This window comes from Periplaneta americana, chromosome 13 (genome assembly GCF_040183065.1).
Source record: "Periplaneta americana isolate PAMFEO1 chromosome 13, P.americana_PAMFEO1_priV1, whole genome shotgun sequence".
Taxonomy (NCBI): domain Eukaryota; kingdom Metazoa; phylum Arthropoda; class Insecta; order Blattodea; family Blattidae; genus Periplaneta; species Periplaneta americana.
This window is the reverse complement of record NC_091129.1, coordinates 94,451,412-94,463,911: the sequence shown is the minus strand read 5'-3', so window position 1 is coordinate 94,463,911 and position 12,500 is coordinate 94,451,412.

Below are 12,500 nucleotides of genomic sequence, written 5' to 3'. Positions count from 1 at the left end.
TATCTATCTATCTATCTATCTATCTATCTATCTATCTATCTATCTATCTATCTATCTATCTATCTATCTATCTATCTATCTATCTATCTATCTATCTATCTATCTATCTATCTATCTATCTATCTATCTATCTATCTATCTATCTATCTATCTATCTATCTATCTATCTATCTATCTATCTATCTATCTATCTATCTATCTATCTATCTATCTATCTATCTATCTATCTATCTATCTATCTATCTATCTATCTATCTATCTATCTATCTATCTATCTATCTATCTATCTATCTATCTATCTATCTATCTATCTATCTATCTATCTATCTATCTATCTATCTATCTATCTATCTATCTATCTATCTATCTATCTATCTATCTATCTATCTATCTATTCTAATCTGATATATATATATATATTCTACTCTATCTATTCTATTCTATTTATCTATTCCATTCTATTCTATCTATCTATTCTATTCTATCTGCTCTATTCTGTTTATCTATTTTATCTATCAATTCTATTCTTTCTGTCGTATTCTATCTAGCTATTCTCTACTATCAATCCTATTCCATACTCTTCTATCTATTCTATTCTATCTATTCTATCCTGCCTATCCTATTCAATCTAAAATATCTTTACTATTTTATCTACCCTATTTTATCTACCCTATTCTATCTATCTTTCTATCTATCTATCTATCTATCTATCTATCTATCTATCTATCTATCTATCTATCTATCTATCTATCTATCTATCTATCTATCTATCTATCTATCTATCTATCTATCTATCTATCTATCTATCTATCTATCTGTCTGTCTGTCTGTCTGTCTGTCTGTCTGTCTGTCTGTCTGTCTGTCTGTCTGTCTGTCTGCCTTTCTGTCTGTCTGTCTGTCTATCTGTCTATCTATCTGTCTATCTATCTATCTATCTATCTATCTATCTATCTATCTATCTATCTATCTATCTATCTATCTATCTATCTATCTATCTATCTATCTATCTATCTATCTATCTATCTATCTATCTATCTATCTATCTATCTATCTATCTATCTATCTATCTATCTATCTATCTATCTATCTATCTATCTATCTATCTATCTATCTATCTATCTATCTATCTATCTATCTATCTATCTATCTATCTATCTATCTATCTATCTAATTATCTGTATATTATACCTAACTATTCTATTCCACCTATTCTCTCTATTCTACTCTTTGTATGTAATCTTTTGCTTATATTCTATTGTCTATTGTATCTATTCGGTCTATCTATTCTCTTCGCTCAATTCTATTATATCTATCTATTCTATTCTATCTATTTTTTACTATCTATTCTATTCACTCAATTCTATTATATCTGTATTCTATTCGATCTGATATATTCTATCTATTCTATCTATTCAATTCTATCTACATAGTCTATCTATTTTATTCTACTTTACCTATTCTATCTAACTATTCGATGTATTCCATACTGTCTATATATCTTTTCTATTCCATCTATTATATTCTTTCCATCTTTTATATTACCTATCCTATTCTATCTATTCTATTCCAACTGTTGTATTCTATTTTATTCTATCATTCTATTCTATCTATTCTATTATCTGTTCTTTACTATCTATTCTATTCAATCTAGCTATGCTATTGTATTTATTCTATTTTATTCTATATATACTATTCTATCTATTCTGTCAAGCGAACATTTTCCTAAATTTTGAAATTTTTTCAGAATTCAAGAAAATTTCAAAATTTTTAAAAAATTCCAAAAAATTTTCAAAATTCTAAAAAAAATTCGAAGTTTAAAAATTTTTCAAAATTCCAAAAATTTTCAACAATTTCCAAATTCAAATAATTTTTCTTCAAAAATTTTCAAAATCTCCAAATATTTTCAAAATTCAAAAAAATTTCTTTCTTCAAATTTGTTAATATTGCAAAAATTTTTATATTTCTTCAAAATAAAAAAAAAATTGAAAATTTCAAGATTTTTTTTAAATTAATAAAAACTTCAAAATACTTTGAAATTGCAAACATTTCAAATTTCAAAACATTTCAAAATTCAAGAAAAATTTTAAATTTTGAAAAATTATCGAAATTTTCAAAATTATAAAAATTTAAAATTTTGAAAAATTTGTTTTTTTTTGATATTTGAAAACCTTTGAATATTTTGGAAATTATTTGAAAAACATTCAATATTGAAAATTTATGAAAATTTAGAAATTCTTTAATTTTAAAAATCTAGAGAATTTTTTAAGATTTGGAAAATTTTTGAATATTTAATTTTGAAATATTTTTGAATTTTAAAAATTTTTGCAAATTTTCAAATATTTGAAAATTAAATTTTTTTTGAAAATATTTGAAAAATTTTTTAACATTTTTGAGTTTTGAAAGTTTTTGAAAATTTTAGAAATGTTTGAAATTTTTTGAATTTGGAAATATTTGAAAATTTTTGGAATTTTGGCTATTTCTAATTTTTTTTTAATTTTTGTGATTTTATGAAAAATTTTGAAAAATTCTTTAACATTTCGATAGAACAGAATAGATAGAATATAATGGATCGATACAATAGAATAAATAGTGTAGAATAGGATAGATAGAATAGACAGATAGAATAGAATTAATAGATTAGAATAGACAGAATAGAACATATAGATGGAATATAATAGGAAAGATAGAATGGAATTGATAGAATAGATTAGGTAGGGTAGAATAGATAGAATAGAATAGATAGACAGAGAGGAACGTTCTATTTTATCCATTCTATCTATCTATCTATCTATCTATCTATCTATCTATCTATCTATCTATCTATCTATCTATCTATCTATCTATCTATCTATCTATCTATCTATCTATCTATCTATCTATCTATCTATCTATCTATCTATCTATCTATCGATCTGTCTGTCTGTCTGTCTGTCTGTCTGTCTGTCTGTCTGTCTGTCTGTCTGTCTGTCTATCTATCTATCTATCTATCTATCTATCTATCTATCTATCTATCTATCTATCTATCTATATCTATTCTATTCTATGTAATCTATTCTATCGATTTTCTTCTATCTGTCTATTCTATTCTATCTATCCTATTCCATCTATCTATTCTATCTTTTTATTCTTTACTATCTATCTATTCTATTTATTCTATTCTAACACTATTCTATTCTATCTATTGTATTATATTTATTCTATTCTATCTATCTATTCTATTCTATCTATTCTCTTCTATCAATCTGTTTTATTCCTTCTATTCTATTCTCTATATCTATTATGCTCTATCCAATCTATCTATCTATTCTATCGATATATTCACTCTATTCCAGCTTTTCTATATTAGCTATTCTATCCTATATATCAATCTATTCTATTCTATCTATTCCATTGCACCTATCTATTCTATTCCATCTATCTATTCTATTCTACCTTTTTATTCCTTTCTATTCTATATATTATATTTTATTCTAATCTATCCTACTCTATCTATTCTCTTCTATTTGTTCTATTCTATCCTATGCTATTATATCTATTCTGTTCTATCCTATTATATAGGACCTATTCCATTGTATCTATTCTATTCCATCTATTCTAAACTTTTCTATTTATTCCATCCAATCACTTCTATTCTATTCGATCTATCTTATTCTATTCTATCTATTCTATTATAACTACCTACTCTATTCAATGTATCTATGCTATTCTATCTATTCTATTCCATCTATTCTATCTATCCTATTCTATTCTATCTATTCTGTGCTTTCTATTCTATCTATCCATTCTATTCTAACTATCAACTCTATTCCATCTATTTTAATCAATCTATCCATCAATTCTACCTATTTTATTCTATCTATTCCATCTATCTATTGTATTCTATCTGTCTATTTTATTTTATCTATTCTGTCTATTCCATCTGTCTATTCTATTCTATCTATTATATCTTTCTATTCTTTCATATCTATTTCATTTTATCTATTCTGTCTATCTATTCTATCTCTTGTATTCCATCTATCTCTTCTATTTTTTCTGTTCTGTCTGTCTATTCTATCTATTGCATTCTATCTATTTATGCAATTTTATCCATTCTATTCTATCTATTCTATTCTATATATTCTATGCTATCTATCTATTCTATTCCATCCATCTGTTCTATTCATTCTATTCTAGTCTCTATACCTATTCTGTTCTATCTATTCCATCTATCTATTCTATTCACTCTATCTATTCCATATTATCTATCTGTTCTATCTATCTATCTATCTATCTATCTATCTATCTATCTATCTATCTATCTATGTATCTATCTATCTATCTATCTATCTATCTATCTGTCTGTCTGTCTGTCTGTCTGTCTGTCTGTCTGTCTGTCTGTCTGTCTGTGTATCCATCTGTCCGTCCGTCCGTCCGTCTGTCCGTCTATCTATCTATCTATCTATCTATCTATCTATCTATCTATCTATCTATCTATCTATCTATCTATCTATCTATCTATCTATCTATCTATCTATCTATCTATCTATCTATCTATCTATCTATCTATCTATCTATCTATCTATCTATCTATCTATCTATCTATCTATCTATCTATCTATCTATCTATCTGTCTATATGCCTGTCTCTCTATCTGTCTATCTATCTATCTATCTATCTGTCTGTCTGTCTGTGTGTCAGTCAGTCTGTCTGTCCGTCCGTCTGTCTGTCTGTCCGTCTGTCTGTTCTGTTCTACTCCATCTATTGCGTTCCATCTCCCCGTTTTATTCCATCAATCTATTCTATGCTATCTTCTATTCCATTCTATTCCACTCTATCTATTCTATTCTATTCTATCTATTCTGTTTCATCCTATTTTATTCTATCTATCCTGTTCTATCCTATTATATCTGTCATATTCCATTCTAACTATCCTATTCTATTCTATCTATTCTATTAGAACTATCTATTCTATTCTATTCTATTCTACTCTATCTATTCTATTCTATCCTATGTTGTTCTATCTATCCTGTTCTATCCTATTACATCTGTCATATTCTATTCCATCTATTCTATGCTATCTATTCTATTATAACTATCTATTCTATTCTATTTCTCTATGCTATTCCATCTATCTATTCTATCTATTTATTCTGGTCTATGTATGCTATTCTATCTATGCTCTTCTAACTATATATTCTATTCTATCTGTTTTATTCTATCTATTTTATTTTATATATTCTATTCTCTCTATTCTCTTCGACCTATTCTATTCTATCCATCTGTTCTAATCTATCTATTCTATTCTCTATATCTATTCTGTTCTATGTATTCTATTCTATCTATCTATTCTATTCTATTCTAACTATCTATTCTATTCCATCTATTCTAATCTATCTATCAATTCCATATATTCTAATGTATCTATTCCATCTGTCTATTCTATTCTATCTATTCTATTCTGTCTATTCTATTCTATACTATTATTTTACTATCCTAAACTATTCTATCTATTCTTTTCGATCTTTTCTATCTACCTATTCTGTCCTATTTATCTATTCTATTATATCTTCTCTATTCTCTATCTATTCCATTCTATCTATTCTATTCTACCTATCTATTCTATTCTATCCTTCTGTTCTATTCTTTCCATTCGATTGAGTTTTGAAAATTTTTAAAAAGTTTAGAAATGTTTGAAATTTTTTTGATTTGGAGATATTTAAGCCTTTTTGGAAATTTGAACAAATTGTAAATTTTTATTTTTTTTTTAATTTTCGGTATTATTGAAAAATTTTGAAAAATTTTTTAAAGTTTCGATAGAACAGAATAAATGGATAGAATAGAATCGATAGATAGACTAGAATAGTATAGATAGAATAGAATAGATAGAGTAGAATATCCTATACTATCCATTCTATCTATCCTATCCTATGTATCTATGTATCCTATCTCACCTATCCTATCTATCTATCCTATACTATTTATCTATCTATCTATCTATCTATCTATCTATCTATCTATCTATCTATCTATCTATCTATCTATCTATCTATCTATCTATCTATCTATCTATCTATCTCTCTATCTATCTATCTATCTATCTATCTATCTATCTATCTATCTATCTATCTATCTATCTATCTATCTATCTATCTATCTATCTATCTATCTATCTATCTATCTATCTATCTATCTATCTATCTATCTATCTATCTATCTATCTATCTATCTATCTATCTATCTATCTATCTATCTATCTATCTATCTATCTATCTATCTATCTATCTATCTATCTATCTATCTATCTATCTATCTATCTATCTATCTATCTATCTATCTATCTATCTATCTATCTATCTATCTATCCATCCATCCATCCATCCATCCATCCATCCATCCATCCATCCATCCATCCATCCATCCATCCATCCATCCATCCATCCATCCATCCATCCATCCATCCATCCATCCATCCATCTATCCATCTATCCTGTATTTTCTATTCTATTCCATGTATTCTATTCCATCAATCTCTTCTACTCCATAAATTTATGCTAATTATTCCAGCCATTCTAATCCCGTTTGTTCTATCTATCCTATTAATTCTATTCCACCCATTCTATTCTATCTATTCTATCTCTCTAATAGAGTTTATCTCTTCTAACTTCTATTCTATCGACTCTATTCTATCTATGTGTCTTATTCTTTCAATTCTTCTCTCTATATATTCTATTCTATCTATTCTACTCTATCGTTTCTATTCTATCTATTCCATTATATCTATTCTATTATATTCTATCTGTTCTATGCTAACTATTCTAATCTATCTATTCTATTCTATCGATTTTATTCCATGTATCTATTCTATTCCAACTATTCCATACTATTCCTTTCTATCTCTTCTATTCTATCTGTGTTCTTTTCTATCTATAATATTTATTCTATTATAACACAAATGTATTCTGTCTATTCTATTCTATCTATTCTATTCCATTCAATCTCTCTATTCAACTCCTCTATCTATTCTATATTAACTTTTATTCTATTCATTCTATCTATACTATTCTATTCTATCTATTCTATTCTATCGTATACTGTTCTGTCTATACTGTTCTGTCCTATTATATTTGTCATATTCCATTTTATTTATTCTATTCTATCTATCCTAAACTATTCTATTTACTACTATTCTATCACTCCTACTCCATTCTAACTATTCTATTCTATTCTATTCTTTTCTATGTATTCTATTATAAATATCTAACTTATTATATATATCTATTCTATTCTATCTACCTATTCTGTTCAATGTATTCTATTCTATCTATTTTATTCCATCTACTCTATTTTATATATTCTATTCTCTATTACATTCTATCTATTATATTCGATCTCTTATGTTCTATCCATACTATTCCCTATATCTATTCTGTTCTATCTATTCTATCTATCCCATTCTATCTATCTATTCTATCCTAACTATCTAATCTATCTATTCTAATCTATCTATCTGTTCTAGTCTAGCTATTCCATTTCTTTTATATTCTATCTATTCTATTCCATCTAATTATTCTTTTCTATCTATTTTATATATATCTATTCTATTCTATCTATCATATCTCTTGTATTCCATCTATCTATTCAATCTTTTCTATTCTATCTATTCTATCTCTTGTATTCCATCTATCTATTCTATCTTTTCTATTCTATCTATCCATTCTATTTAGTCCATTCTATGTTTTTACTCTATACTATCCATTCTATTCAATCTATTCTATTCAAACTATCTATTCTATCTTATTGATTCTATTTATTTCATTCTATTGTAACAATATTCTATTCTATCCCATTCTATCTATCTATTCCATTTATTCCATTCCATCTGTTTCATTCCATCTATTCTATTCCATCTATCTATTCTATTCCATCTATTGAATTCCATCTATTTATTCAATTCCATCTATTCTATTCCATCCATTTAATTCCATCTATCAATTCAATTCTATCTATTCTATTCCATCTATGTATTCTATTCCATCTGTTCTATTTCACTTATTCTAATGTATCTATTCTATCCTCTCTATTCAGTTCTACCTATGCTATTCTTTCTATTTATACCATTTATTCTATTCTATTCTGTTCTATTCTATTCTATTCTATTCTATTCTATTCTATTTATTTTATTCTAGCAATTTCATTCTATACATTCTATTATATCGTATTCTATTCTAACAATTCTATTCTATGCTATTCTCTTCTATCTATTATATTTTATCTATTCTATTCTACCTTTCCTATTCAATACTATGTATTCTATTCTATTTATCCTATTCTATCTATTCTATTCTGACTAACCTATTCTATTCTGTCTATCCTATTTTATCTATCCTTTGCTCTTCTATTTATTCACATTCAATCCATCCTATTCTATTCTCCTATTCTATTCCATCCTATTCTATTCTGTATAGTCGACTCTATCTCATTCTTTTCTAACTATCCTACTCTTCTATCTATTCTATCCTATCTAACTTATTCTATCTATCTATCTATCTATCTATCTATCTATCTATCTATCTATCTATCTATCTATCTATCTATCTATCTATCTATCTATCTATCTATCTATCTATCTATCTATCTATCTATCTATCTATCTATCTATCTATCTATCTATCTATCTATCTATCTATCTATCTATCTATCTATCTACCTACCTACCTACCTACCTACCTACCTACCTACCTACCTACCTACCTACCTACCTACCTACCTACCTATCTATCTATCTATCTATCTATATATCTATCTATCTATTCTAATCTGATCTATAGATCCTACTCTATCTATTCTATTCATCTATTCCATTCTATTCTATTCTATCTATCTATTCTATTCTATCTGTTCTATTCTGGTTATCTATTCTATCTACCAATTCTATTCTTTCTATCGTATTCAAACCAGCTATTTTCTTCTATTAATTCTATTCCATACTCTTCTATCTATTCTATTCTATCTATTCTACCTATCCTATTCAATCTAAACTATCTCTTCTATTTTATCTACTCTATTCTATCTATCCTATCTATCCTAGCTATCTAACCTATCGATTTAATTATCTGTGTCTTACATCTAACAATTCTATTTGATCTAATCTATCTATTCTACTCTTTTAAATAATCTATTGTATGTATTCTATTCTGTCTACTCTATTTTATCTAGCTATTCTATCTATTCGATCTATCTGTTCTATTCTCTCTATTCTATTATATCTATCTATTCTATTCTATCTATTATATTATATTTATCTATACTATTCTATCGTATTCTATCTATTTAGTCTATCTATTCTATCTACCTATTCTATTTTATCTATTCTATCTATCTATTCTATCTCTTCCATACTGTCTATATATCTTTTCTATTCTATCTATTGCATTCTTTCTATTCTATTATATCTATCCTATTCTATCTACTCTATTTTATCTATGATATTCTATTTTATTCTATCTATTCTATTCTGTCTATTTATTCTATCTACTCTATTATCTATTCTTTACTATCTATTCTATTCAATCTAGCTGTGCTATTGTTTTTATTCTATTCTATTCTACCTATTCTATCTATTCTGTCAAGCTAACAATTTTCTAAATTTTGAAATTTTTTCAAAATTAAAAAAATTTCAAAATTTTTCCAAAAATTCCAAAGTATTTTCTAAATTAAAAAAAAATTAAAAATTTTACAAAATTCCAAAATTTTTTAACAATTTCCAAATTCAAAAATTTTCTACTAAAATTTTCAAAATCTCCAAATATTTTCAAAATTCAAAAAAATTACAATCTTCAAATTTTTTAATATTGCAAAACTTTTCATATTCCTTTAAAACTGAAAAAAAATAAAAATTTTTAAGAATTTCTCAAGATTAAAAAAACTTCAAATACTTTAAAATTAGAAAGAATTTCAAAATTTTCAAAACTTCAAAAACTAAAAAAAAACAAATTTTTAATTATCGAAATTTTCAAAATTCTAAAAATTTAAAATTTTGAAAAATTTCGTTTTTTGATTTTTGAAAACCTTTGACAGTTTTTAAAAATTATTTGAAAACTTTTCAATATTGAAAATTTTAAAAAAATTATGAAGTTTTCAATTTTGAAAATTTTTGAGAATTCTTGAAGATTTGGAAATTTTTTTAGTATTTAATTTTGAAATTCTTTTAATTTTGAAAATATTCTGAACTTTTGAAAATTTTTAATTTTTTTTTAAATTTTTGGGATTATTGATAAATTTTGAAAAATTCTTTAAAATTTCGATAGAACAGAATTGGTAGATAGAATAGAATGCATGGACACAATATAATAGAGTAGAATAGAATAGATAGATAGAATAGAATTAATAGAATAAATAGAATAGAACAGATAGATGGAATATAATAGGAAAGATAGAATGGAATAGATAGAATGTAGAATAGATAGAGCAGAATAAATAGAATAGAATAGATAAAGTAGAATATCATATTCTATTCATTCTATCTATCCTATCTATCTATCTATCTATCTATCTATCTATCTATCTATCTATCTATCTATCTATCTATCTATCTATCTATCTATCTATCTATCTATCTATCTATCTATCTATCTATCTATCTATCTATCTATCTATATATCTATCTATCTATCTATCCATCCATCCATCCATCCATCCATCCATCCATCCATCCATCCATCCATCCATCCATCCATCCATCCATCCATCCATCCATCCATCCATCCATCTATCCTATTTATTTATTCTATTCTATTCTATTTATTGTATTCTGTGCTGTCTATTCTATTCCATCTATCCATCTATGTATGCTATTTTATTTTATTTATGTATCTAGGTCCTATCAAAGCTAATCTATGTAATCTACCCAATCTAAGCTATGTAGTCTATTCTAGCTAATCTATCTAATCTATTCAATCTATAATTTCTATACCGTCCAATCTATTCTATCTGATCTAATCTTACCAATCTATCCTCTCTAATCTAAAATTTTCAAAATTTTTCAAAAATTCAGAATAATTTTAAAAATGTCAAAAATTACCAAAATTTAAAAATTCCAAAAATTTTCAATTTTGAAAAAGTTTATTTCATTTCTGAAAGCTTTCAAAATTTAAAAAATTTTTGAAAATCTTTCGATATTGAAAATTTTTTATAATTTCGATAATTTTTTTAAATTTAAAACTATTACAAATTTTTTTATTCTGAAAATTTTGAGAATTTTTGAAGATTTGGCAAATTTTGTAATAGTTAATTTTGATGTCTTTTTGAATTTTGAAAATTTTTGTAATTCTTTGAAAAATTTGAGAAATTTTAATTTTTTTTATTTTGAAAATAATTTGTAAATTTTCCTTTGTTGAGTTTGAAAGTTCTTGAAAAATTCAGAAAAATTTTTGAAATTTTTTGAATTTGGAAATATAGAAGAAATTTTAGAAATTTTGAAAATATTTTGAAAGTCTTGAAATTTCTTTGAATTTGGATATTTTTGGGATTATTAAAAAATTTTGAAAAATTTTTAATATTTCGAAAATTGTGAAAATTTTATGAATTTTGAAAAATTTTGAAACTTAGATTTTTTGAAATTTTTTTGAATTTAAAAAAAATTTGAAATGAACCAAATTTGAAAATTTGTTGAAATATCAAAAAGTTGAATATTTCTTAAGATTTTGAATATTGTCTCTAATTTGAAAAATTTTGTAAATTTTAGATTAGAGAGGATAGATTGGTAAGATTAGATCAGATAGATTAGATTGGAACGTATAGAGAGTATAGCTTCAGTAGATTAGATAGCTTAGTTTGGATAGAATACTTAGTTCAGATTGAATAGATTAGATAGATTAACTTTGATAGGACCTAGGTATATAGATAGGATAGAGTGGCATAGATAGATAGATAGATAGATTACAATCGATAGAATAGAATAGATAGAGAGAATAGAATATCTACAATAGAAAAGATAGAATAGAATAGATAGAATAGTTAGATAGATTAGAATAGATGGAGTAGAATAGATAGAAAGAATGGAATAAACAGAAAACTAGACAGATTAGAATCGATAGAATAGAATATACAATAGATAGACTAGATTAGAGAGATGGAATAGATAGATAGGATAGAATAGAATAGAGAGAAAAGTATAGATAGATTAGAATAGATAGAATAAATTAGAATAGATAGTATAGAATGGATAGAATAGAATAGAATAGATGGAATGGAATAGAGTTGAATAGATAGAATAGAATAGATAGAGGAGAATAGAATCGGTAGAATACAATTGATAGATTAGATAGAATAGAATAGAGAGAATAGATAGAATAGAATAGATAGCACAGAACAGTTTGATAGAATAAAATAGATATGATAGAATAGTATACATAGACAGATAGAGATAGTTAGGGTAGGATAGATAGGATAGGAAGATAGATAGTATAGGATAGCATAGGATATAATATTGAATAAATAAAATAGATAGTATAGGATAGAAT